Genomic DNA, 25,438 nt, shown 5'->3' on the forward strand with positions numbered 1-25,438 from the left:
AAGAGAAAATTTTCCCCAGACACTACCATATACTGCTTATATAATGCGAGTGCCTGGTTCAACACACCAGTAGCTCCTTAATAAAGCTGACAGCTAAAAAGGAGCTTCAGACTCCAACTTTACTTTACATGACAACTACAGTAATGGTCCTCTCTTCTCAAGTAGGCCACACTTGGAAACCTGTATTCAGTTCCGTTTTAATTCAGAATTAAGAGTTCTCACCTCTATTATTTGTGCCTTATAGAAAAAAGAATCATAGAATTATTTAAGAGGCACGTCATCTCTTCGCATTTCATACAACTACTTGAAAAAGCAGCAGTTTTCAACTAGCTTTTCCTTACACATTTCTATGACCTTTTAAATATAGGTACTGGATCAGACAGAAACCACAAAAAATCATTGTATTTGAGCAACAACACATTTCTGAAGATGATATCATTAAGGACTAATTCCAAGAAATGTGGGGCATCACTCCTAGATGCCGTGAAAATATCTCCCACAGCACAAACCCTGTATTAAGTGATGCAAGTTCACATCTGATATGGGCTGTAAAAAGCAGATTATTGTAATTGTGCTCTTCCCAGCAAATCAGACCATTAAGACTGTACTTAATGTTCAGCTGAATTGAAAAGCAAGCCAGTTAAAATACAAAGTTTGATACTTTGTATAATCATAGCAAAAATTTACTACCTCATAGTTCCAGGCCACAAACTTGATACTATAAACGTAAACTAATTTCTGACAAAAAGTTGCCTTCACTTTCATTGCCTTCAAGTTCTCCTGAATCAGTAATTTACAGCTATTCACAATCACCCTAGAAAGATAGTTCAAAACACTACAACAAACAGTGTCTCTGATCTAATACTATTCCATTAAAAAGTAAAGTACAGTTTATGTTTCAGATTCTTCCTGGTGGAAACCATAGATTGTAGATAAAGCCCATGAGTGCTCATCCAAAAGTGGAAAAAAGCCACTGTATTTTCCTTCCATCATTACGCTGTGTATCCTCCTCCCTTTCACCTGCACTAGCAACAGAACTTATTTGCCTTCTGACCAGAGAAGTAGAAGGCTTAAGCCTTTTTCATGGATATAGTTAATGCCAATCCATCATCCAGCTGATGGAAGAGCTCCTGTGTTCATTGCCCTCAAATGATTCACACCTCTGTCTTGCACATGAGCAAATGCACATGCAAATCTAGAATCCTCACATAACTCTTGAGAGAGCTCAAGTGCAGTTGCAAGCTAGCTATATAATTGTATGCTTGTTTTATTTTGACGATATTCTAGCGTTTGCCCTACGCAATATAAATGTGTGTGTGTGTGTGTGTGTGTGTTTTGTGTATAGATAGAGGCAGAATATTTGGTTGAAAAACAAAATGCATATAGACACATACAACGTGTGTACATGAGTCACACTGTATGAGTGAAGTCCTGCAGTGAAAAGGAAAAAAAGGATTCACCACAACATCTCCTTTCCCACAAATTGTTAATACAGTACCAAGCAGTCAGATTAATGCAATAATTATCAATATCTTAATTGATAATTGATTTTAATTAACAATTCTATAACTAAAATCCAGTTCACGGAAACATGAAATGCTTTAGTTTAGAAAACTTCTTCAGCTTTTTTTTCAAAGCCTATTCAACTCAGAATACCTAGACGTAACTGGACTGCAAGCAGTCCTAAAAAGTGTCCATTTAAGTTGTCCAAACTGGACAAAATTGTACATTTTTTTGCTGCTTTTGCAGTTTCCAGTATTGATTTTTGTCCTGGTTTCAGTTTTTGCAACTCAAACTCCGTTTTCTAAAACTCACTCCTAAACAGTTATGTGGATTGTTGAAAGACAGAATAGAAAGTATAGACATTTTCTCTATGTTAATTAAAAACTGGCTTATAAAACAATTTTATTTTTATGTATTTCTACCACTACTTCTGACTAAATCCTAGTGTTCAACCAATGCAAAGACATTGTGTTCTACCACAAAAAACTATCAATTTTAAATGATATAGTGAAGAACTATACAGCCAGAATTTACTAATATTTCCTTACTGACTATAAAAAAAATTTGCTCCTTGCTTTTATGTACTGCAAGAAATAGAGACCCGTGCTAAAAAGGCCAAAAAGATTTTGGCTTTCTTTACAGGGAGTGTTTTTATAGATTGTATTTAATGTCAATTTATGAAAGAAAATAACTGAGGAAACAGAGTAACAGTTGCTTTCTTCCATATTCCTTAAGTCCCAGACATATTGGAATTCAATAAAATGATACTGCCAATCTACTACAGATACACAAGTCAGTATTACTGCATTTCTGACATTATTTGGTACAGAACATAGTAAATTTCCAGAAAAACATCCTCAAAAAAACCCTCTGGTTGGCTCACCAGATTGCAATTACTGCACTCCAGTCTAGTAGATGTATTTCTACTAAAAACAGTTTTCCAAAATACTGACACTATTGATAGAGAAACTACTCATTGTTACTAAAGACAAGCACATCTCTCAGACCTATGTTTATAAATAGGTGACAGAAAGTCACACATACTCCCATTACTACTTGGAAAGCAAAGAATCTGGTCTTTTTCACTGTCTTTATCACAGGGCAATATAAGAAAAAACACTATTACCATATATTTTCATACAGTCATGGATGAAATCTGTATTTTCTGTGTGATACCACAGTGATGTCCACAGTACTGTTCCCATACAGCACTATATATCCTTTCATCCATGGCACTGCTAAAGCTAAAATTTTAACTTTACTTTTTCCTCTGGTTCTACCATATTCATACTGTACACTTTAGGCGAATGCCTTAAGTCCTTGGAAGAGGCTTTCCTGAATCAGTAACATAAAGTTAAATTAGAAGAAAGGTATTTTCCTTTCTTATTATCCAGTGGTTAAAGATAGATACAGCAAAGCACGTATCTGCAGTGTCTTGCCCTTTGCATTAGGTTAAAAAGGCTTCTGCTTCCTCCTGGAGGATGCAGCTTTGGAAAACTTATTATAAACATTGTTTCAGTACTAATGATTCTCACTGTCTTTAAATCCTGTTGGAACTACTCCTTTTCCCTGTCCTCTAAGCCATCAGTCCACGAATATGGCTATATCAATATTATGGATGATAAAGGTAGATCTGATTATTTCATATTGCCTGAACAGCTGCTGCATGTGGCACACTGTTAAATGGTATGCCGGTGCTTAGGAAACAGTTGTATGCATAGAAGCAATTGGCTCTGGTTCCTATTGCAATGAGTTAGTTTGCTTTACCTGGTCAAGATAAGCACCTGTAAAATTAATTATCAGGCACCACTTGAACATATTATGAGACTGATACATGAAAACATTGCCTAAAATTTTAGATTTGAAAAACACTGAAGATATTGGCAAGGTGTTTTCCTACCACTGTGCTAAAATCAACATCTGAATAATTAAAATACTTAACAAGTAAATTAATAGAATCTTTGTTGCAATACCAAATATGGAGAAATCTGAAATAAATGAGTGGCTTCCTAAGCTCTCATCTTACACTAATTCCTTCAGAATGCCTTTTTCCAGAACCCTCTATGGTAAAAAACGTGATATATAGTCTTGTATGATTTGCTCAACAGAGCTGTGAAAGTCTGGAGCAAAGCAAGGTACTCAGTGCAGGCATGCCAACTCCCAAGGCAGTGCTTTATCAGCTAAGTGTTTCTTTACAGGGAGGTTCAAACTGTTAACACACACAGCAGTTCAAACAAGATTTGAACTCATGGTCCTTAACATCATGGATATTCCTGGTTCTCAGTGGAAGAGAGACTGGTCCTGTTTCAACAAACCCGGATGCCCAAACTCAGGGATTCATTACTAGCTTATATGATCTTTTAAAATTTTAATCTATTACAAAAATATTTATTAAAATATAATCTAAAAGAATTTTCTAACCAAATGAGCTTAATTAAAATACTCTTAATGCAGTCACTGTAGTGAAGTTATACAGTGAAACTTAACTTTAGTCACTGAAGACTCAAGCATAAGCAACTTAAGGAACAAAAATCTAGCTGTTTCAGTGATCAGTGATCAGATTTTCACTCTCTTCCAGAAAAAGCTATACTATCATTTTGCTAACTTCTACAAATAGAATATTCTTTGCTGGATAGAGTTAAAATTTGACTGGTTATGCTAAATTTTCCTTTACCACATTCTAAACTCCAAGGTTCCAGAGACCTTGGTGAGAGATCAGTGTCTTCACTTGGGTTTTGTGATAGGGCGTGAAAAAGCAGGGGAAGGAGGAGAGGTATTAAATATTCTCTGCTATCTAGTTCAAGCAGTCATATATCTCAGTGAATCAAAGGAAGCACAGAGTGTGAATACAGATCAATAAACAAGAACAGGCCCAAAGAAAGCCACAAACAATAATATTCAAAGATTTGTAATGACTGATCAGTACTCACCTGCTTATTCTCAGCCTCAAAAAGACCTTTTAACTTCAACCTTGAACTGGAGTGATGTCCGAAATCAATTTCAGTATCACCATCCTGACAAGACAATGAAAAACGTTTACAGCTATTTGGACATCATTTAACCAAAGCAAAACAGAATTTGACTTTATCATATGCTGGAATGAGTTCCAGATGTGCATAAGCTGGTTAATAATTATTCTGATGGAAAAAATAAAGGTGTTACGATTCTTTGTAGTTTTTCTAACAACTTTCACATAAGCATTTTGGGTAAAACACAGAGCAAATTTAAAGAGAAAGATTCTCCTGAAGAACAGCGAGCTTAAAGAGTGATTTCCACCAAGGAAAAACAATTGTTCATCAAGTTTCTGCCATGGAGTAAGGGGACAAACAAGGCACCTCTCAAGGTCTAGTTCTATTTTTGTTGTTCTGTTTTTACTATAGAAGGCAAACAAGAGGGAGGAGGCTTCACTGAAGTAGTTTGTCCCAGATAGAGGACTGTACACGAAATCACTGCCAATAACCTATCAGGGAAACTTGTTTGGAAGAGATACAACTTCGCTGAGCAGAGTAAAATGTATAATTTTACCACATTATCTGTGATTTTTATTAGTTGTATTTCTTTTGGTTGAAAGGGAATATGAGACATAGTGGAGCAGCTAAATTTAAACCTAAATGCATTATTAAGTAGGTTGAAAGGACAGGTAAGAAAAAAAAGATCAGCTGTATAGCTGAGACTGCAAGGAAGAAGGCAGAGGGCTGGACAAGGCAGAGGAAAGAAAGACTGTGCAGATCAGGAGAAAGTTTACTTATCCGTAATACCAAATTAAGCAACGCTTGAGAACATCTCCGTTGGCTGCAGTCAACTGGCATGGATCAGCCCCCATCTCTGCCAGTACACTCGCATCACCTCCAGCAGTGGCTGCATGGCAACGGCTGGATGGGAATGCTCAAAGAGATGCTGCAGAGCCTCAACTGCGCCAGGGGAACTTGGGGGTGAAGGCACAAACCAAAAATGGGGCCGGGACATGGAAACATTTCCACACATTGTCTAATTTACTAATATAGACATAGCCTTCATGCCTGAAACTCTGCTACTTCTGAAGTTGATCCTACCAGCCTCTGGATGGCTTCTCCTGGCAATTCTCCCTTGCTGAGGAGGTCAAGGTCAGGCAGAAGCAGACCAAAGATAAAATTAATGCAGAATTTTATACAGAATACACTGCTTTTCCACTGCTAAAAAAAGCCCCCTGTTCCAATGTGCATTATTAACACACACTATGTTACAAGATGTTTGGACATTTAAAAGAGTTCCAGTCCTAACTTTGTCCTCTGTTTGTAGAATATAACAAAACTTGCTGCAAAGGTCGAAGCTCCTAGAAAACTGCAAGCTATGTGGCAGCCTCTGTAGTTGAGCAAGTGAAAAAGGAAGAGTAAAGAACAACAGGCTGGAGAAATAAACATCACGTGCGCGAAACCTTTGCCCAGTAGGACTGCCTTGGGAAATGAGAAGGAAATCTTACGAGCTTTTAATACAACAGGAAAGAAGGAAAAGTTAAAAACTGGTGTAAGAATCCTAAGATTAATAAGATCCTTGGATCTTATTAAACATCGCATTTTGTTTCAGCTTAGAAAGAAAGCCCATACATGATAGTTACAAAATATGAAGTCTTCCATAAAAAAATGAAATATTTTGGTGAGATACAGCCTTCTGTAGAAGAAGAAAGTTATTCGATGATTACTTTTTACCATAATTACTCACTTATTAGAAAATTTTAATATGAAAGTAAACATATTACCTAGTCTTGAGTATTAATATTTTGTCTTTGGTGGCCTTGATTACCAGGATTTCTACAATTTTTCAAAAGTCAGCAAAGAATATTTTAATAAGACGGGCAAACACATGCGTATACATGACAGATGTACATCCCGTAGAGAGATGGCAGGCCCTGCTACTAACTCTTCTTTTTGCCAGTTTATACCTTCACCTTTAGAAATGTATCTTTTAACCTATACTTCATTTATACTACATTCCACTATTGTTTTACCTGACGAACTTTTACCTTACAAATATTAGTACTTTAATATTTATATTTAACAACAATATTTAATAGTATTTTAAAATATTATTATCTTAAAATTATTACTATTTTTTATAAACATTCATTTGTTTTAATTTTTGTTTGCATCCTGAAACATGGATTTGGATCATCCCAGTTATTTCAGTTTAATAACAAAGTCTCTACCCTCCCTCCAACTGAGACAGTATGTTCTGTCCCTTCTTACATGACAATGCTTATCAAGATATTTTTTACATCCTTTGAGACCTAAGAATTCCATTTGAATTCCCTTTAAGAGTTTAAAGTTCAATTCACAAAAATTGCCAAAGCTTGAAAAGCATCCTGGCAGAATTCATTTTTAAATATAGTTGTAGCTGGTGCAAGTCCAAGCAATTCCTAGCAGCTCGATGCCACATTATTTACCCACACAGAAACACTCCAATCAAGAGAGTAGTAAAATATAGTGCAACTGAAAGTCACTACATGCCATTTGTCTCTGACTTCCCAGTCAAGTCCATAAAATCTGAGGCAAACGCACAAATACCAAAACCTTATGTAATGTCTGGGAAAGCAAAATTTCGTGGCTGAATGAATCTGAAATGTAGTTGTCCATTAGAAATGTAGATTTAGAAGAATTCTCATCAAATTCTTCCCTAAGAGATGATAAAATGGGTAACAATTAGGTGTATGCAGCAGGCACAGAAGCACGTGGGCACCAATTCTCCACCACCTGTTTCAGGCAAGAGATCCTCTCTGACCACGGAGAGACTGTTATGCCGTTTGTTATGCATTTTTTCATATGCTATTTGGCACTAAATCTTTTAATGTTGTAAAGCATTATTCATTATGAGCAAAATTAACAGGATTTGGCTCTTACTTATGTGAATTGCCATGGTTATTTCAGAAATCACTAAAATATAAAAATAATGGAATTCAGAATGAAACCAAATTCATTCCCAGATGAAGACATTCCTTTGAACCTTAATTTAAATAAACAAATACAACATTCACATGCTGCAAACAACTCCCTTTAACACAATCACATATTTGTTGCATTCATCTTTTATCTCATTCAAAATTCAGATCATAAATCATTTGAGTAAGTTTATTTGTTACATGTTTGAACACCAGCTCCATGACAACACTTTGGTTTGACACCACATGCTCATATTCATTATCTTGGCTTGCTAGTGGCCTTTGATATCGTTAAAAATGTAACTAAACTCATGGGAGTGCGCTAAAGCTCTTAAGCAGTTCTAGTATTTGACAGATCAACAGCCATTCTGATGTGCTTCTATTTCACCTCAGGTCTACTTTTTCACATTTTTTCTAAAGTAAAAAAGGTTCAAATTCTGCATTACTCCGTTAAGTAGGTATTTATATAAAATATTCCAGTGAACCACTACTTACAGACATGTTCTGAAATATTTTAGAATATGGCTGGAGGGCCTCTGTATAAGGTATATTTAAATATGCTTTCTAGTTTGGAGTAACCGGGCCAAAGAGAAAGCTGGTTTCAATGAAGCATGATTCACTTGCTGAAGACACTGACTATTAATTTAATGGACTATATACTCACTGCTATCCATGGCTTCCCCTTTTTCAATATACAGCCTACCCATGCAATTAGAAACAAAAGGTAAGTCCTCATTTATATTAGGACTTCTGAGCAAGTCTTAAATTAAATTACATCAATTGAACTACTGAAATTTATTTTAAAATATATCATCAGCCCACAATACATGATGTATAGCTTCTGAAGCTATGAAATAAAGATGCTTACAAAGGTAGCTAGTACTCAGACTATGTACTTCTAGTTGCATTCAAACTACTTGAATACATTAATCTACTCTACAACAGGTACATACTTTTAAAAAGCATTATATAGCTTACAGGATTGCTAGTACAAAAAAGGAGAAGAAAGTACTCCTTTTATTCTTCAGTCCCAGTACTGAGTTGTACAATTCTGCAACAGGGAAATACTGAGAAACTTGAACAAGATCAGCACTACTGGATGCCATCATAATTAACAAGAACATGCAAAATAAATTAGTAGTTATGCTTCATAATCATGCCAAAGTTAAATGAGCCTATGAAAAGACCTTCATACTACTGTGATCTCATTAGCCAATTTTTACTTGCTACTCTATGTTACTACTTTTACAAATGAAGGCTGTGTTTTATTATGTTAGGGTCCAAATAGAAGCACGAGGTGGGGAGATGGACAATCGCTTTTTACCTGGCACAGATTAAACAATGAATTCCTAAATACTTCTGCTTGAGCTGTCAATTTTCCCCAGCTACATCTTTTCCCAATTTTTTTAACAAATGCTATGTGCTTAAAAATTTCAGATGTTATATTCTATACTACAAAAATTAAATTCAAATTTTCAAAAAGCAGAATTCTCCAATCAAAATATCTATATTAAATTAATCATGAGAATATGCAACTATGCAAAGAATGAGGTCAATAAAATAACACAATTTATAGAAAAAGATTAAAAATTTATTATTTAATATCTTGGGAATGTCAGAGAAAAAAATGACACGAACTAAATACACCATCTACTTCTGATATGTCTCATGCACTGTTTAACTGACGATGTGTCATGCACTGTTTAACTGACATACACGCTATATATAACTGCTCATTGGTTTGCAGAGGTTTGGACTTTTCTTCCATTTGGATCTTAGTTCTCCAAAAGATTAATAGGACACTGATTACCTGTACTTACTAAGGCAGAATATGGAGACAGTACAAATGGCAAGCCTGAAGCAAGGAAAAAATCAGTCCTCCCTTCCAAAACCTCCACAACAACATTGTCTGAATAGTTGGGTGTACAGACTAAACCAGCCCTAAGGCAGGTCTAACTTGCTTGACTTGTACTTACACGATAGATAACCCATGTTGACACTAATCTTTTAAGTATGCACAAGCAGTATCATATTCATGGAGATTTCTGAGCAATTTATCCAACATGTGCACATACCATGCCTTACTTATCTTCAGGCACATCTGCCTGTCTTCTAAAAACAAGTAATTTATTGTGAGACAGCTCAGAGAATCACCACTTTCTACTTGTTTAATTTTCTTATGCTTCTCATATCGAACTGTAGCAACCTACACACAATAATTGTCTAAGCAAAAACAGAAGTAATAAATTAGTCCCAACTAGTTTGACATATAGTACACTTTTATCACAAACACAACAACATTGCAATTTTGTAAATCCTTTCCATGATTACAGTTTGTTTCTCTCATTTCTAATGTGAAACGATTAGAAGGGATTCAGCAATACTATCAGAAGAGGACGTAGAAGTAAAAACATTACAAGGTATTAGGTTATAAGAGCATGCAGACAGTGATCACATATGGTGTATCTAGTCTGTTCTTTTAAGAGAAATTTATGTCCCTTCTTATAAATTAGCAGGGCATAAAGTCAAAGGACACCCACTCCCTTCTGCGGTGTATGCACCATATCACCATTCACACTAGAATGGACCCAGGAGATTGTCTAACTCCTGCTCAGAACGGGGTCTGAATTCAGACTGGTTGTTTAAGACCCTAGCCAAACGCATTTTCAAAACTTTGAAGGAAGCAGATTCCACCCTTTGGATTCTCTGGGCAACCTGTTCTGCTGCACAACTATCCTCTCAGTGATTTTTTTCCCCCTTTAATCAGAACCTCCGGTGTTTCAATTTACAGCCACTGCCTCTTGTTCTCCTGCCATGCACCTCAGAGAAAAACTGGGCTTCATCTTCCCATTTGTCTCCCCATAGGTACTAACAGGCTGCTGCTAGGGCCCCCCAAAGCCACCTCCCCAGGCAGAAGGAGCCTCTTTGCCTCAGCCCCTCTCAGAGGCCAGGTGCCCCAGCCACCCACCAGCTTGGTGGCCTTCTGCTGAACTCATCTCACTTTATTAATATCCTCCCTGTACTGGAGGGACAAAACTAGATGAGGTACCTAGATGTGATCTCAAGAATATTGAGTAAAGAGGGATAATGACTTCCCTCAATCCACTGGCTATGCTTCTGTTGATACAGCCCCAGATGCTCTGCCAGCCTTCATCACTGCCAAGACAGGATGCTGGCTCACGTTCAGCTTGCTGTCCCTCACAGGATCTCCAGATACTTTTCAGTAGAGCTGCTGTCCAGCCTGTCTCCTACTCCACAGCAGAGCTTCACATATTCAAACTCTTCTTTCATGTAAAGGGAAACCCACTCCTCTTCTTTGCCTGTCTTTTCTGAAAAGCTTGCATCCATCCATCAGAGCTCCCATCATCTGAGTTATCCTGCCACTCAGCAGTTGTTCCAACAATACCATAATTCTGTGTCTGCATGCAGAGCTCTAGCTCCTCCAGTTTCTTCCCCAGTCAAAAAAACGTAGGGAAAATGAAAAAGAAGAAAAATTAAAATCAAATGCAAAAATGCAGGAAGAAATCTACCTAATTAAGCAAAATACATAAAAACTGCCACAAATTGCCCCAAAACAGGACTCCTCCTTAAATTGCTGAAGAACAAAAGGAAAACAAAACAAAAAAGACAAATAATCCAAACAAATGGCCAAAAAATTAAGTATAAAAATAAAAAATGGTGCAAAGAAAACCCACCCACCCACAACAAACTCCTTCCAAAAACCTATCATGAAAATAAAGAGAAACAACTGTTCTGTTAACTGCTGCAGTTTCCATTCCCTGACTGTTTACAGCATCTGCTAAATAGGTACTTCCCACAGCAGCTGAACAGCAGGTCACTTCCTAATCAACACTGCACTTCCATGGCGTTACCGAGCCCCAGGTTTGGCAGCTCAGGGACTTCTTACATTGCTTATGACATTGGTTCAACACCGGTATGACCACCATGGCTAGGTGCAGAGAATCGCTGCAATCTCTGTCGAGGAACAGACAGAGGTCCCTACCCTAACACCAACACTGAGTATGCTCTGTTGTGGTGTCTTCTGGCAAGACAAAAACAGTAGCAAGACAAAAACTCATTGACGGGGGTGTTCCTCCTCAATGCCCCTCCTGGTGACCAAAGTGGCCTCTCTAGAGGATGTTGTTCACATATCTCAGACATCCTTGCCTTAGTTCCTTCCTGAGAGCTAGCTCCTACTGCAGAGAGATACTTTCATTTATAGGCCAGTCCTCCCTACAGAAGCGAATTCACAATCACTCAAGTCTTCAGCTAGACTATATTTTCACACAGACCACCTTAAGTTACTGGGTCAAATCACAGATAAATTTACTTCCTTCTCAAAGACTAGAGACCAACTGTTCTTGATTATTACATTCATTTGAAATTTGACACAGTCCACTCAGATTAAACAACCCAGGGACACTCCTTCAACCATGACCACAGAAGACAATATTGAGAAAGACAGAGCATGTAAACATAAGCCATGTTCTGGACAGATCCCTAAAGACACCGAAGAAACACAGTGCCTTCATAACATCAAAACATGTTCCTACAACTATGGCCGATAAATATCAGAGCCATTAGATATTTCCACCCGCTTAGTTTGAGTACATGTCACATCAGAGTGACACATAGTAAATTTTAATACAAAGCAGATTTCTAGCCACAGCCAATAACTACTTTGATGTGGATGAGAATCTATGTCCTTGAAGGAGCAACAAGAGCCAAAGAGAAATCTAACACTGCATTTCAAAGAAGGTCACTGAATAGAAATGAGTAAGCTTGTTAAAAAGAAGAAAAAAGGGATGGCTAGAAGAGTCATACCTTTACAGGTGGCATGGAGACTCATTAAAGACATCTTTTCGCAAGTTCAGAAAAAATGTGTACCACCTATCAAAAAAAAAGAAAGCTGTCAAAAAAAAAGAAAGCTGTCATGAACAAACAGCATAAAGGAAATTATTAGAAAGAAAAAGGCATCCTTCTAAAAAGTTGAAGTTATGTCCAAACGAGGAAAACAAAGGATCACAATCTCTGACAGGCTTCAGTAGGAAAACACAATGAGGATTCAGGACTCTGCAGGGACTGGGAGCAACCTGGAGCTGGGGGCCAGCAGTGGTGGCTCCTGGTGGTGGCAGGGCTGGGCCTCGCTGTCAGGGAGCAGGGCAGCTGGTCGTAATGCATCAGATGATCTGTCTTAAACTGAAATATCCTTAGAGAAGATTAGAAGGGATAGACTCAATTCTAACACATCTCTACACTGAAGCAAGACTTCTAGAACTTTAGCACGAAAGAGTTGAACTTTTAATGACAGTGGACAAACACTCACTTGAAATTGTCCTGGTACTGAAGGAAGGTGGTGAATATGAAATCTATTTTTAAATTCTGAAGGAGATACGGAAAACTGCAGATCCCTACACAGGAAATTTGTATCAGGCAACTTAGCAAAGACTACAATATATGTGTATAATATGTGTATGTCATAAATACATTTGACATGTCAAGGAACAGTCAACATTCCAGTACGAAAAGTAAAGCCTTATACCATATGATTACAGCTTTCAGAGAAATCACTGAGAACACAGATGAGAGAGATTCAGTTGACAAGTCATGTATTTCCAGAAATCATCTAATGAGCTCTTTTACCCTTCTTAAAGAAACTAAGTTTCATGGGATGAAAGAGGAGATCCTTCATTGCTTAAAATAATTGGTTAAAAAATATCATATTAAGATTAAAAGACAGTTTGTAATACTTTGCAGAAGGAATCTGCAATGGAAACCCAAAGCACCTGTAACAAGGCCTATGCTGTTCAACACATTCAAAAATGGTCTGGAAGGGGGAGCGAGCCATCCGGTCACATTTTCAGTAACACTAAATTACTGAAGAAAGTAAAGAGGAGGGCTGACTGTGAAGAACTGGAGGAGGACATTCTAATACTGGCTGTGAAGTGATAAATACCTGATAATATGTAATGCAGAGAAATAAACTGATGTGTGTCTTCAGAGAGAAAACACTGCTAACCACAGAATGATGGGCTTTGAACTTTTACTTAGAAATGAGAATTTTAGTTACAAATGATCGTCCTGTGAAAATGTCAGCTCAGTTTTCAGTACCAGTCAGACTATACAGTAGGAAGTGCTAAGAAAGGAGTAAAAAAAACACATAACAAAACCATCTGTATGTCATGCTATAATTCATTGCAACAGTGTTCAGAGTATGACATTAAACCCATTTCTACCTCTCCTTCCCTAACCCAAAAAGGATAAAGTAGACCTGGAAAAGATTCTGAGAAAACCAGAAGGAATAACTGAAAGTAGAGATGGTTTCCATACAGAGAACAGCTATGTAGACTCTATAGCCTGGAAAACAGATGACTGACAGTGGCATCAAAATGGTCTAAAACTCAGGAATGGCATGGAGGAGTGTAAGGGTTAACAAATGAAGCTACCAGACCCGGGTCAGTCCTTTTGGTACTGTCAAGTTAGTCCAAGCCTCAAATCCTCTTGTGAGCTGCCCACCCACATGCTAAAAAACGTCTCTTATCATTGTCTCTAGTATAATACATGGGGAGTTTCTTGCATGAGAAAGTTAAAAGCTTTTTTTTTTTTTTTTTTTTTAAAAAAAAAAAAAAAAAAAGCCAATGAGCAAGATAGGAATCAGTGGCTTCCTGGAGGCCAAAAGGCACTAATAACTACAAATGGTTAGAACCAGCTGAAAGGAGGAGGAGAAGAGGCACTGTTATGGCTGGTGTGGCTGGTTGCTGCTGGAGAAAAGAGATCTGTGGCTTAGCACACACAGCAGATATATTTGCTGCCACCCACTGAACCTGCCCTTGCACTTGGAGAGCAGGTATGGAAAACCAAGAGGCCATCTTCCTCTTTTCAACAGATAATGAACTCTTTTCAACGGTGATGGGTAAAAACGTCCTACTATGAAATCACTGTGTACAGTATAGGCTACACTGTACCTGAGAGGGGTGTTGTCCACTTTCAGAGCTTTGAAACCTCATATACACAAGCTGACAGTATCTACCCCAAAAATAGAGCTGCTCCTTCTGGCCTTGCAAGCTTGCTGTAGTATCTGAGTCCCATACCTCAGTATAACCTCATCCAATACTGCAGTGATATCCTCACAGATGTACTTGCCATAGCTCACCTTGCAGAAAGCTCAAGTGACCAGGGTGACAGGTTCAGAGGGCTAAATCACTTAGGCTTAGTGTGGTAACACTTTCACATATGGGGGGACTTCTTAAGTTTTCAGTAAAATAACACATAAACATCTTTCAGATAGAAATATCAAAACTATAATCTTTAGTGATCCTATCATTACTGATATCTTTTCATAATATTTTCCATAATTGGAGGAAGAACACATTACTGTCCTGCTAAAACTCTAGTTTGAGTAATTACATGTCGACTGCTTAAATTGCCTGTCAATAAATATACATTTTTCTCCATGTTTTTGACCATTACATAACTCACATATGTGTTATAATTACATTTTACTCCAAACACATCACTGTTCCTCAGTGAGGAAGAAACAACTCCTATGCCACAGTGCACGACAGATATTAATATTCATTTAAAAAACCCATCTTCTGCTACATTTAAGTGGTCTAATTTCTTACTTTTTAGATTATCTGAAAGATCTGGCACAGACATTTTTCACATTAATCAAGATACAGAATATCAAAGATTATAAAAAGTTGTATTTTTTATACATTTTGTACCCCCCAGGGTTCACAATACTTAGTAGTAAGTTTTCTTAAAATAGATTTAGAAATTTCACACAAAACTTATTGATCAAGAGTGACATTGTTAAACACAGATGCTCTCAGAAACTAGAAGAAGCTTCATTAGCACGTACCTCATGCTCCTTTCTGGATATACGTTACAGCACAACCTTAAAAATTATTTAAAATTATGTATGTACATTCAGTGAGTTTTTTTTTTTTAATTTAACTTACCATTATGTTGGCAAATGTGCAGTTTGATCTGCTATTTTAGCACAGCCATTATAATGAAGAAATTTCCAAAGAGTTCACTGCTAACATAATAGGACCATCTTTTAATAATTTGAGGAAAATTTCAACTCCTTACTATAATACCTAAATAATTCTGCAGCGAGCATAACTCTTGCACGTACTAGATTATACAAAATACACACTTTTGTATGAACAGATTTATTCACAGAAAAAGAAATAACAACAGCAATTCTCTTGGGATAGCTGAGACTTCTTTATACAGAAAAGATAAACGATTTTGTAGAAGTCTGTCCACATAATGCTACATATCTGCCACGGAGAAGGAGAAATAGATGCACAGAATAGATATCTATATTAAAAAATAAAAAAGTAACCTCTTCTGCTCCAACATCCTCCCAAGAGAAAAAGAAAAAGATATTTTCTGAAAACTGGTAATGCTCTACAAAACAAAAATTGCTTTTCTAATTTTACACCAGTAAAAGAACAGATTTTGTTGGAAGGAAAAATGTTGAAAAGAAATGCAGAAAAAAAGCTGCCTGTACTCATTGCAAATCATACACTTACAAAGGTGCCTTAGGAAAAAACCTGTCTCCACTCCATCTGAAGTATCTTTCTGCTATGTTTATTTTTATGTATCGTTTACTTCAAATACATATAAAATCACCACGCCTATTTCCTGGAAATTATGCATTCAGGCAAATGGAGCAGCGGACCACTACAAAAAGAAGTACTCTAATAACTAACCAGGTGATAATGAAATTGGGAAAGGCTAACAATTCAGAGTTGTTCAGAAAGAGGCAAAAGTATTCTCTAAGAGGTCAAAGTCATGTCATCTGATTTTAAAGTATTTCTATTTGCCTTAATAACTTGAGATTGTTACTTGTTGTATTTGCCTTTGATTATCAACTGCAAAAAAGCACGAAAACAGTAGCCATTGATACCTGTACATCGAGATGTCATGACATGACAGGGACAGAAGTAATGACAGAAACTTGATCTTTTCTACTTCTCCATCTTTTATACTCATATAGTTGTTACAGAGAAAAGATGAGAACTCCAGGAAGCGAGTGCTCTGAGCAGGGGACAAGGGAGGTTTCACAGTGCCGGTGCCTGGCACGAGAAGGCGCAGAGCACCTGAAAGAAAACCCCGATCAGAGCACTGCGAAAGGTGACCGAGAGGACGGAGTAAGCTGTGCAATGGTATGAGTGTAAATGATGCTCAAGGAGTTTCAAACTTGTTCCAGAATGAATCTTCGTGAGATTCTGAGAGAACATCTAGATGCACACAAGACTCCAAGCATAAAGTAAAAGGGATTAAGCATGAGTTCTGTATACATGGTTGTGTAAGTGAACTAACAGGTATATTTTCAAACCACTAATCTGCAAAGGATCATAACTGTAACACAAAAATTTGGTTCATTAACAATTAAAAATAAAAAAAAAATGCTATAAGCTATTATCCCTTTAAAATCATTTTCTTGCAGATCTTTCATAAAATGTCCCTTGCGTTCTGGAAAGATATTTGTCTTTCTACATGATCTGGGTACAAAGGTGTATCTCAAGGAAGTCCAATCATTTTTGCTAGCAGAAAAACCCAAAGTGCCAATTCAACAAAGATCTTCAACTAAGAAAAGAAAAACCACGAATCAGTTTTTATCTAACCTATTATTCAAAAAGATTCTTTAACAACAAAGATGTTCACACTAACTATAATTGCAACAACAGTCACTAACTGTATGAACAGCTACATGCTACGCAGGAGGATAAAAACAGCAGCAAAAATACATGGGTATAAATCTAATCCTACTCTCTCCTGTATCATTCTGTAACAAAATCAAATATATAATAACTTGCAGGTAGTAACTCAGACTTTTATGAGGAAAAGCTTGCAAACGTGACTTTAAGTTGCCAAATAGAAAAGTAATTATATACTTTAAAAAATTTTTTACTTGGCTGCAGTAACTGATTGTTCCACAATACCGTGCTTGTGTTCTAACCATACTTTTCTCAAATTCATCATTATTTCTGGACAAGAATCTTAAATCACATGAAAAAATCTGAATTTGTCTTTTCAGAATAAACTGTATGCAAGTATCAATTGCCTGTAACTTTTGGGAACTGTCTGCCAGTTGCAGTCCAGCTCTGAACATTCAACAGATTAATGTATGTCAGCTCACAGTAAGAACAGAGATCTTCTATAATTATTTTTAATTACCTTTCATACAATATTGCCACAGCAACACACCCTCTTACCCCAGTAATTTAAATAAAAGGTAGAAGTCACAAGAAGAGTGCTCAAATCACGGATCTTTGATTTTCACAAGATAATAAAATCCAGTGGCTCACAGAAAAGCAACTGGTCTGGAATGAGTTTAATCTATTTAACAGATTTTTTTTTTTTTTAAAAAAAAGTAAGTTTTGAACAAAGTGAGAGGGCACAAGTTAATTTAGCCATTTATACAAATCTTCACTTTGACATTAACGTTTGTAAGAAATAAGTGAAACAACTCCCATAGCAACCTCCTGCACTGTACGTTGGACACTCTACTCACGAAATACAAAACATTTTCTATCTGAAACACACAAATCAAAACATAATGGGAATGTGAATAGCTTTTATACTTTAAAAGCAATAAATTTTCTTGGACACAGACATTTTTCTATTTTTATGCTCATCTTGTGACTTTCTTCAATCAATCAATCAATTTTACATGAATAAAATGGCCATCATACAAACACCTCAGGGCACTGTACAAACTCAATATAGAATAAATACAGTAAAATATTAATAAGCTAAGCTACATATTTTTGCTTTGCAAAATATTAGCATATATTTTCTTTTAAAAGGGATGATTGAAATACATATGGTAAGAGAATCATTGCAGGTAAGGGCTTTACTTTAAAAATGCATGGTATGATCACTTTTGCCAGTAACACCATTTGCTTTGGCTCTTGCAGTGCGAATTCATTTTAATTTATGACAATTCACTGAAAATCATCCCAAGGAAATTCCAGTCAGGAATATAAGTGAGATCCAATGCCCCAGAATGAAAATCTTTCCACTGACCTATTAGGACTCATTAAAAACAGTCAGCATACATATAGGGTGTATTCCTAAACTGCTTGTATTTTTATACATCATCAGCAGTGCAAATACATAGTCTCTAACCCTGAAAAAATAAGCCCTCCCCCCTACAGAATCAGGAATAGGAAACAAAAACTTATATTTAAATTGCACAGAGAATTGACTATATATCTTGACTTGAACTTTTAGTTTCTTTATCTCGTTGTGCCACGAAAAAGGGCTTCTCCTTGCAGAAAACTAGTTTATTTGCTTTTATCATTCTATCAACATATTAATGTAGCTATGGTAACGATATGCTTTAACTATTTAGTTTATATCTTTTTAGGCCAAGTGGGCCAATCTCCATCCACCCTCAAATTCTCTGTAGTGTATGATGCTTATCAGAACAGCACTCACTGATGAGAGCAGAGTTAACAAGGAGCCATCTCTCTTTAACCACCTGAGCAATTACTCTCCAAGATGTGTTCCTCCCTTCACCCCCAAAACACAAGAGAAAACACGGTTCATGTTGATTTTTCCCCTTAATCAAGAATAAACATCTCCACAAAAAACAGTACTACAGATTATTTACTGCTTGCCTTTACAGAATCAGAATACCGGATATTTTGCTGGTATCTTGAAGAATATTTGCATATAATAAGGTAGTGAAAAATGACTGCATATATTCTACATGGAGACTGGTAGCCCTAAAAGTATGACATTAAGAAAGTTTTTTACTTTACTTAATGTAGAAATCCTCTACTGCTATAGATCTGCTCCCGAAAATAACATACATCAAAACTCTTTCCTGTACTATTGCAATGTATGTAGCAGCATCCCAACTATTAAGCCTTTAAAAACTTCTAGTTCTTTAAAAGTAAGTCAAAATATGCTAACATGGTCAGGCTCCTTGCTCATTCTTCTATAGAAGACAAACACTGTCACAAGGGTTAACAGTTCTCTACATGCAAGAGTACACTACAAAGAATTGACCTCTATCCCACTGTACCAAACAGCTATCCAAAAGTGGAATAAACCTTCTCGTAAAAACAAGCAAAGATTTCTGCTTACAACTTTCACAATTTCATATTAGAAATACAAAAACCACCTGTTGTAAACTAACACATGTAAACACGAAAAATGGTAACAGACAAGTGCACTGCAAAAAGCAGAAGGGGAAAATAAGAGTAAGCTCTAGATGCCAGGATAGGTACCTGGCGGAAAGAGAAAATTACAAAAGCACAAGCAAGAGTCCTGGCCCACAAACTTGCTACTGCCACGTGTCCTGGGGCAAAGGCTCTTGTTGCTTTGGGATAGTTCTGGGTGCACATGTGCCTAGGCAAGCGCAAGAACAGAACATGTACACTTCTGCTACAGTAAACAAAAAGAAATCAAGTAAGCTGGTATTTAAAGTAACATTTAAGCATACAGATGGGCAGTCACACCACAGCAGATGTACTTCAGATGTTGCTCAGCAGTAGCTCTTCCACCTGCCTTATCCTGAGTCTTGTGCAGTGATAATTGGAAAAATGCAAGCAGCTGGAGATTAAGAAATAAAAGACAGGGATGGGAAAAAAGAAGGAAAGACAGATGATGGAGAAGAAAAAATGAATGAGGATAACGAAAGTATAAACAAAGAGCAAATGTTGAAATGCTGATAAAGCCAAGCACTAATATGTTGGTGTCAAATGTAAAGCAAAAGAGATTAAAGTCAAGGGTTATTGATGTCATGAAGCATTTATTTAAATACAATCCTGTTGACCGTAACTGTAATGTAAAAAGGACCTTTGGAAAAATGCCTGCCAGCAGGCACAGACAGGCCTTGTGTTGCAGTAGTTGTATACAGCCTGTAGGAACTTTAAACCGTCCTTGATTTTAAGCAATTGAAGCTTTTCAATGAAATGCAAAAATAAATTTAGTATCACGTGTTGTTACCATTAAAAGCCATAGCGTAAGACAGCATTTTATGGAATATTACAAAATAGAAGAGGTTTCTACAAGAGTGCAGCACTGATGTAATCAACTACTCAGGACTACTGACATTTCCACTGATTATAGCAGAAAAGATTTAAAGCCAAAACTGAGCACTTCTGAAATTCCTTTATTTGCGGATTCCACAGCTGGGATTTTTGCAATGATCTTACATCTGTGATTCCCTCCCCCACTGCATACCTTTCAATAGACATGTTATAAAGTGAAATATATAAGAGGTGTCACTTCAGCTTCGCTGGCTCAGTTCTGTTGACTCTACTGATTGCAATAAAACTCTTCACCTGAGACAAGTAAACAAGATCCGGCCCTTGAGTTTGTTAAATTCAAAACACTCTGTAGGAGCCTTCCTAAGTATTCAAGACATCCATTAAAAACAGAGCAACTTACTACATTGCGGAGAACAGGAAATATTCCTCTGTAACTCTGCAAACTTGACAGGCTCTACTCAGTTGCCCAAAGAGCACCTCATGTCCCAGGTAATCCCACCTGGCCTCTGGCTGCCAGTTCGGAAGGGGCTAGGGCTCCAGGATCTTATCTGTTGGCCTTGTGAAGGTATCTCAGATACTGCAGGACACAGACTTGAAGTATAAAGAGATTTCCTATGTTCAGCAGGTTTTACATTATTTTTACAAGGCCTCTGTAGTGAGCAGTTACAGTAACATTTAAATTTCCTCAGGTAAATTTTCATATTTGGAAGTTTATCTGAAGCTCAACCAAAGAATTCCTTACTTACCCTTGCTATTGCAGCATCTTACCACTTCTTTTTATCATGAACCTACAAATTACTTCCCTGATGCCAAACTTTTATACGATCTATTTAATCTTTAGCCCAACTAATTCATATAAAACACATACTAATGTGTTTAATGTCTACACAAATCCCAAAGCAAACACACCAATTTTGCTCACAAACCCAACCTTATTTTGTCATGTGCCAGGCAGCTACTGAAGCAGCGCTCATTGTCACACAGCAAAAATATATATATATATTTGTAATATATTTTAGTCTTTTCTACTGCCAAAGTCAATAAGCTTTGACCAAAACTATTACTGTTAATTCTATTTTTTTTCTCCTTCAATTGCTCAAGTGTAAAATAGAGGGATTTTATTTGGTATTAAGTGTTAATTCCAAAGCAAGTTTAAATTTAGAGTGGCTAGTGCACCTTCACTTGGTTGTATGTGAAGAGAATCACAAAGCAACAGGTGACTTGCACAGTCTGACTGCAAGTACAGTATTGCACTTTCCCCTCCAATAACTAAAAATATCAACATTCCCATAAACATGAGGTATGCTAATTTTCTGAAATACATTTTGCCTTAAAATCTTTGAATGAAGGAAAAATAGAAGACAGATTTTCTACAGTTTCTGTGTTTCTCCTCCCTTTGTGATACACTGCTTTCCCCGTACCAGTGAGACGGAGAAGAAAAACCCTCTAGCTGCAGAAAATGTAAAAACTTCAAATGGCCAATACAAATAATGAGCTAATTACCTCCATGTACAGATTAGTAACATTAACATATATTGCATTCATTGAATTCTAAAGTGTGTTCTTACCAACTTGATTACGAAACCAAATGTGAACACCCCAAAATAAATCAGAAATGTTTCCACACAGAAATTTCTGAAATAGGATGTGGTGTTAGATTATGACTCATAATATTTTTCCATTCTAGAGGATCATTACAAACTGTAACTACAAAAGCAAATAATGGCAAAATCTGCAGCTGCCAATATGGTCTCCACACTAGAAATACTTTGCTATGCGCTGAAATGTCCATCACGCTCAGATGTATTCTGGGATCATACAGTCTCTCTGAAAAGAAGACAACTTAGAGAGTATGAATACAATGCTACAAGATGTAATTTACCGCAACTTAAATAAAGTTGCTGTAGCACAAAGAACAGGAACTAAAATCTAGTGTTAATAATTCCTCATATTATCCATAGGCATATTCTACCGAGAGTGAACAAGTGCCCTATGCAATTACATTTGAAGACTTTTCACTTAGTGATACTAATTTGGTATACTCGATTTTTTTCCTGCCTACTTTTCTTAGTTTTATTTTGATCCATAATCCTAGGATACATGGACTAAAAGAGAACAGCGGACATCCATCTTCTAAGAACATAGTCTCTTTACTTCTTTTGAGCAGTTGTCCACATGCTCTGTTTCTAACTCTAAAAATGTGCCCAGATGCTATACAAGCACCCAGATCCTAGGAGAACAAGAGCTGCAAGACTGCTTTCCCAAATGCAGTTTCTGACCTGGTGGAGGTTGGAGTATGTCTGCTGGAACGTACCTTAGATGGGGCAGGACAATCCACTATCCCTTTTATAACATATCATGGCATGATTATCACTCAACCAGGGTTGCATCTAGATAGTCTGTTAGGAGATGATACAGGATCAAAGAGTGATTTGAAAGAACTTCATTTTGGCTGGCAAAAGGCAAGAGATTTACAGCAGAATACAGACTAACCCCTTTGCCCTCCCATGCTGAATGATTTCCCATACAAAAAACCAAACACACAAACAACAAAAAAGGGCACCCTGCATGCACTAACAGGAACGTGGGTGAGTCCTCAAGGAAACCTCTGTCCACAGGACACACAGGCGGGAGCGGGGAGGAGGACAGGAGTCCCCGTTAGTGCCCAAGGGCAGCTGGATCTCCTGTCAGTAACTGGTACACCCTGTCCTGTCGCAAAAGCGAGGCAGCTGCCAAGAAAGGTGTCTCCACGGCTACTGCAGTGGGGAGACACCAGCACAGTACACAAAAGTAACTGCATCAGCTGCAAGGGGTAAGTTGAGATTTGACAATGAGACCAAATTCCTCATCAAAGCAAAATTTTGCTTTTCTTTTTGAGTATCTTTATAGATTTCACAAAGAATAGAAAAAGGGCAACTAACCCTTGAAAAGGAGCAGTTGGGCACAGACCACCCATTCCACTCATTCTGTGTAATGCTAACAACGTAACAACCTCCCTCACGTGGGGGGGGGGGGGGGTGCGTGTGTTTACTTTCCGTAGTGTTACCTATGTCTCCATAGTGCCCTTCTCCACTGCAGATCCATGAGCATCTGTTGGACATGAGGGATCTGTGACGGGTAAACATGTATGAGAAACCAGAACTAATACAGTCATTTTGGGGCCAGCGGTGCTAAGGCTGCAAGTCTTACCAACTCTGCCTACCTCTAGTATCAGAGGTGATGGGTAGGATTTCAGTACATTTCCCATTCCATCCACGGCAGGAGAGAGCTGGGAGACAAGAATGCTTCTAGGCCACAAGATGCACCTGTCCTGCTACTGTGAGAAGTTAACAGGTGATCACAAATAAAAAAAGATATCGCAGTGGACTTGGTCCTTGACTTCCCATTTCCAATTCTGAAAAATGCATAGTTAAAAAGACCACATCAGAGATTTTAAAGCATCAGAAAGCTGAGCATAAGTATATTCTCTGGTTTTGATATATTTGCAGCTCTTCTATAGCCCGATTAAACTCTTTCCACAAGGAAAAGACCTTGTTTTACTTTGTCTCTTGTTGGAGAACATTAATGTGATATTCCTTATGATGCTCAGAAAGGTGCACCAAAGTGATTCACAGATTCTGCAAATTGCCTTAGCTACAAAAGAATGAATTTCTCATTGAGAACAAAGTCTCTGAGCTTGGACGTACTCTATGTGAGTTCTCCATCCTTATAATGAGGTACCTCAAACTGCCAGGAATGGCAAAGTAAAGAAGGTCTGTGTGTCTGCAGACACTTTTTGGATCTTTTCACAGTACCAGAGAGGATAACCCTAGTAAGCCATACCTAGAAGACACCCGGAGCTCCCGTTCGGAACTGATAATTCACTGTCCTACGCGCTATACAAATAGTAGAAATACTATTTCCTAGAGGCAGAGGCTAACAGAAACAAAAACAGAAGAAAGACAGAAGCAAGGATACAACACCCTGTCAGCAGTCAAGTGCAGGCACGTTATTACTTATTGGTAACAGCTGATTTTCTTATATGTTTGCTTAGACTTGAAAAAAATTTATAAAATTATGTATTTTATTGAAATTCTCATTAGTTTTATATTCCTCTTTTATAGATTGTATAGATCTTTAGTTACATGGATGCATTTTACTGATGTTTCCACTTCCACTGCTTTCTTGTTACTACTGTTAACAATAGTGTTTCATGACTTCTCTTCACGTTAACAACTTAAAAATTTAAACTGTTTCACACTTTTGCCTTTCAGTTCTCTAATAATCAATTTTCTAATGATTCTTCCATACTCAAATGTTAAAAAATTAATTTGTTACAATGTTCACAAATTTTACATGTGTTGTTTTGCATAATTGTTTCAAAAAGTACTTATATTTGAAAACAAACAAAATAATACCTAAAGCTTGTCAAGCAAACCAAATGTTTGCTATGAGGCAGTCACTACTTTCGAAAGAGATTTTCCCCAAATCTGTGATTCATTATGATTTTGATCATTATGCTTTAAAATATTCAATTTAAATGACAGGTTTACAGTATACTGTCACAAAAGCAAAATCTAAGCTATTGTAAGAACTACTCACCAGCATAACCATAAACACAACTCAGGAGTGAAAAATGCTACTGTCACCCATCAATGAACAGTAGATATTATTATATATGTGATTTTGCCTGTTATCTTTAACAAAGATAAAATTGAACAATATGTATTTTATATACAAATAATGTAACATACCACCAAGCTCTCTAGTTTTGCATATTTTCATGGTTGAAGAATAAACTCCAGAAAATATTAACCACCCACAGAGATCACCTTGACATGCTTTTGCTGCAGAAAATAGAACATTATACAAACTACTGAAGCCTGAAGCATACTCAAAACATCACATCCTATTTGTAAAATGCACAAGAAGAATAACGGGATCAGTAAGAACATTTAAAAAGTAATGTGTTATATTCATTTTTAACTCCAGAAAACAAAAGAGCCTTCTCAAAAACAGA

The 25,438-nt window shown here is 36.9% G+C and overlaps 1 protein-coding gene across 1 annotated transcript in view; it reads right to left on the minus strand.

Annotated features, from left to right (window-relative positions):
* The window catches only part of FOXP2 (forkhead box P2), a 421,770-nt gene that overhangs the window by 286,106 nt on the left and 110,226 nt on the right, over positions 1-25,438 (minus strand). Inside the window, exon 3 of the mRNA XM_062583508.1 lies at positions 4,434-4,517. The gene's annotated coding sequence lies outside the window, so the exon portion shown is untranslated. The remainder of the gene's footprint in view (positions 1-4,433; positions 4,518-25,438) is intronic.

This window comes from Rhea pennata, chromosome 1 (assembly GCF_028389875.1).
Source record: "Rhea pennata isolate bPtePen1 chromosome 1, bPtePen1.pri, whole genome shotgun sequence".
Classification (NCBI taxonomy): Eukaryota; Metazoa; Chordata; class Aves; order Rheiformes; family Rheidae; genus Rhea; species Rhea pennata.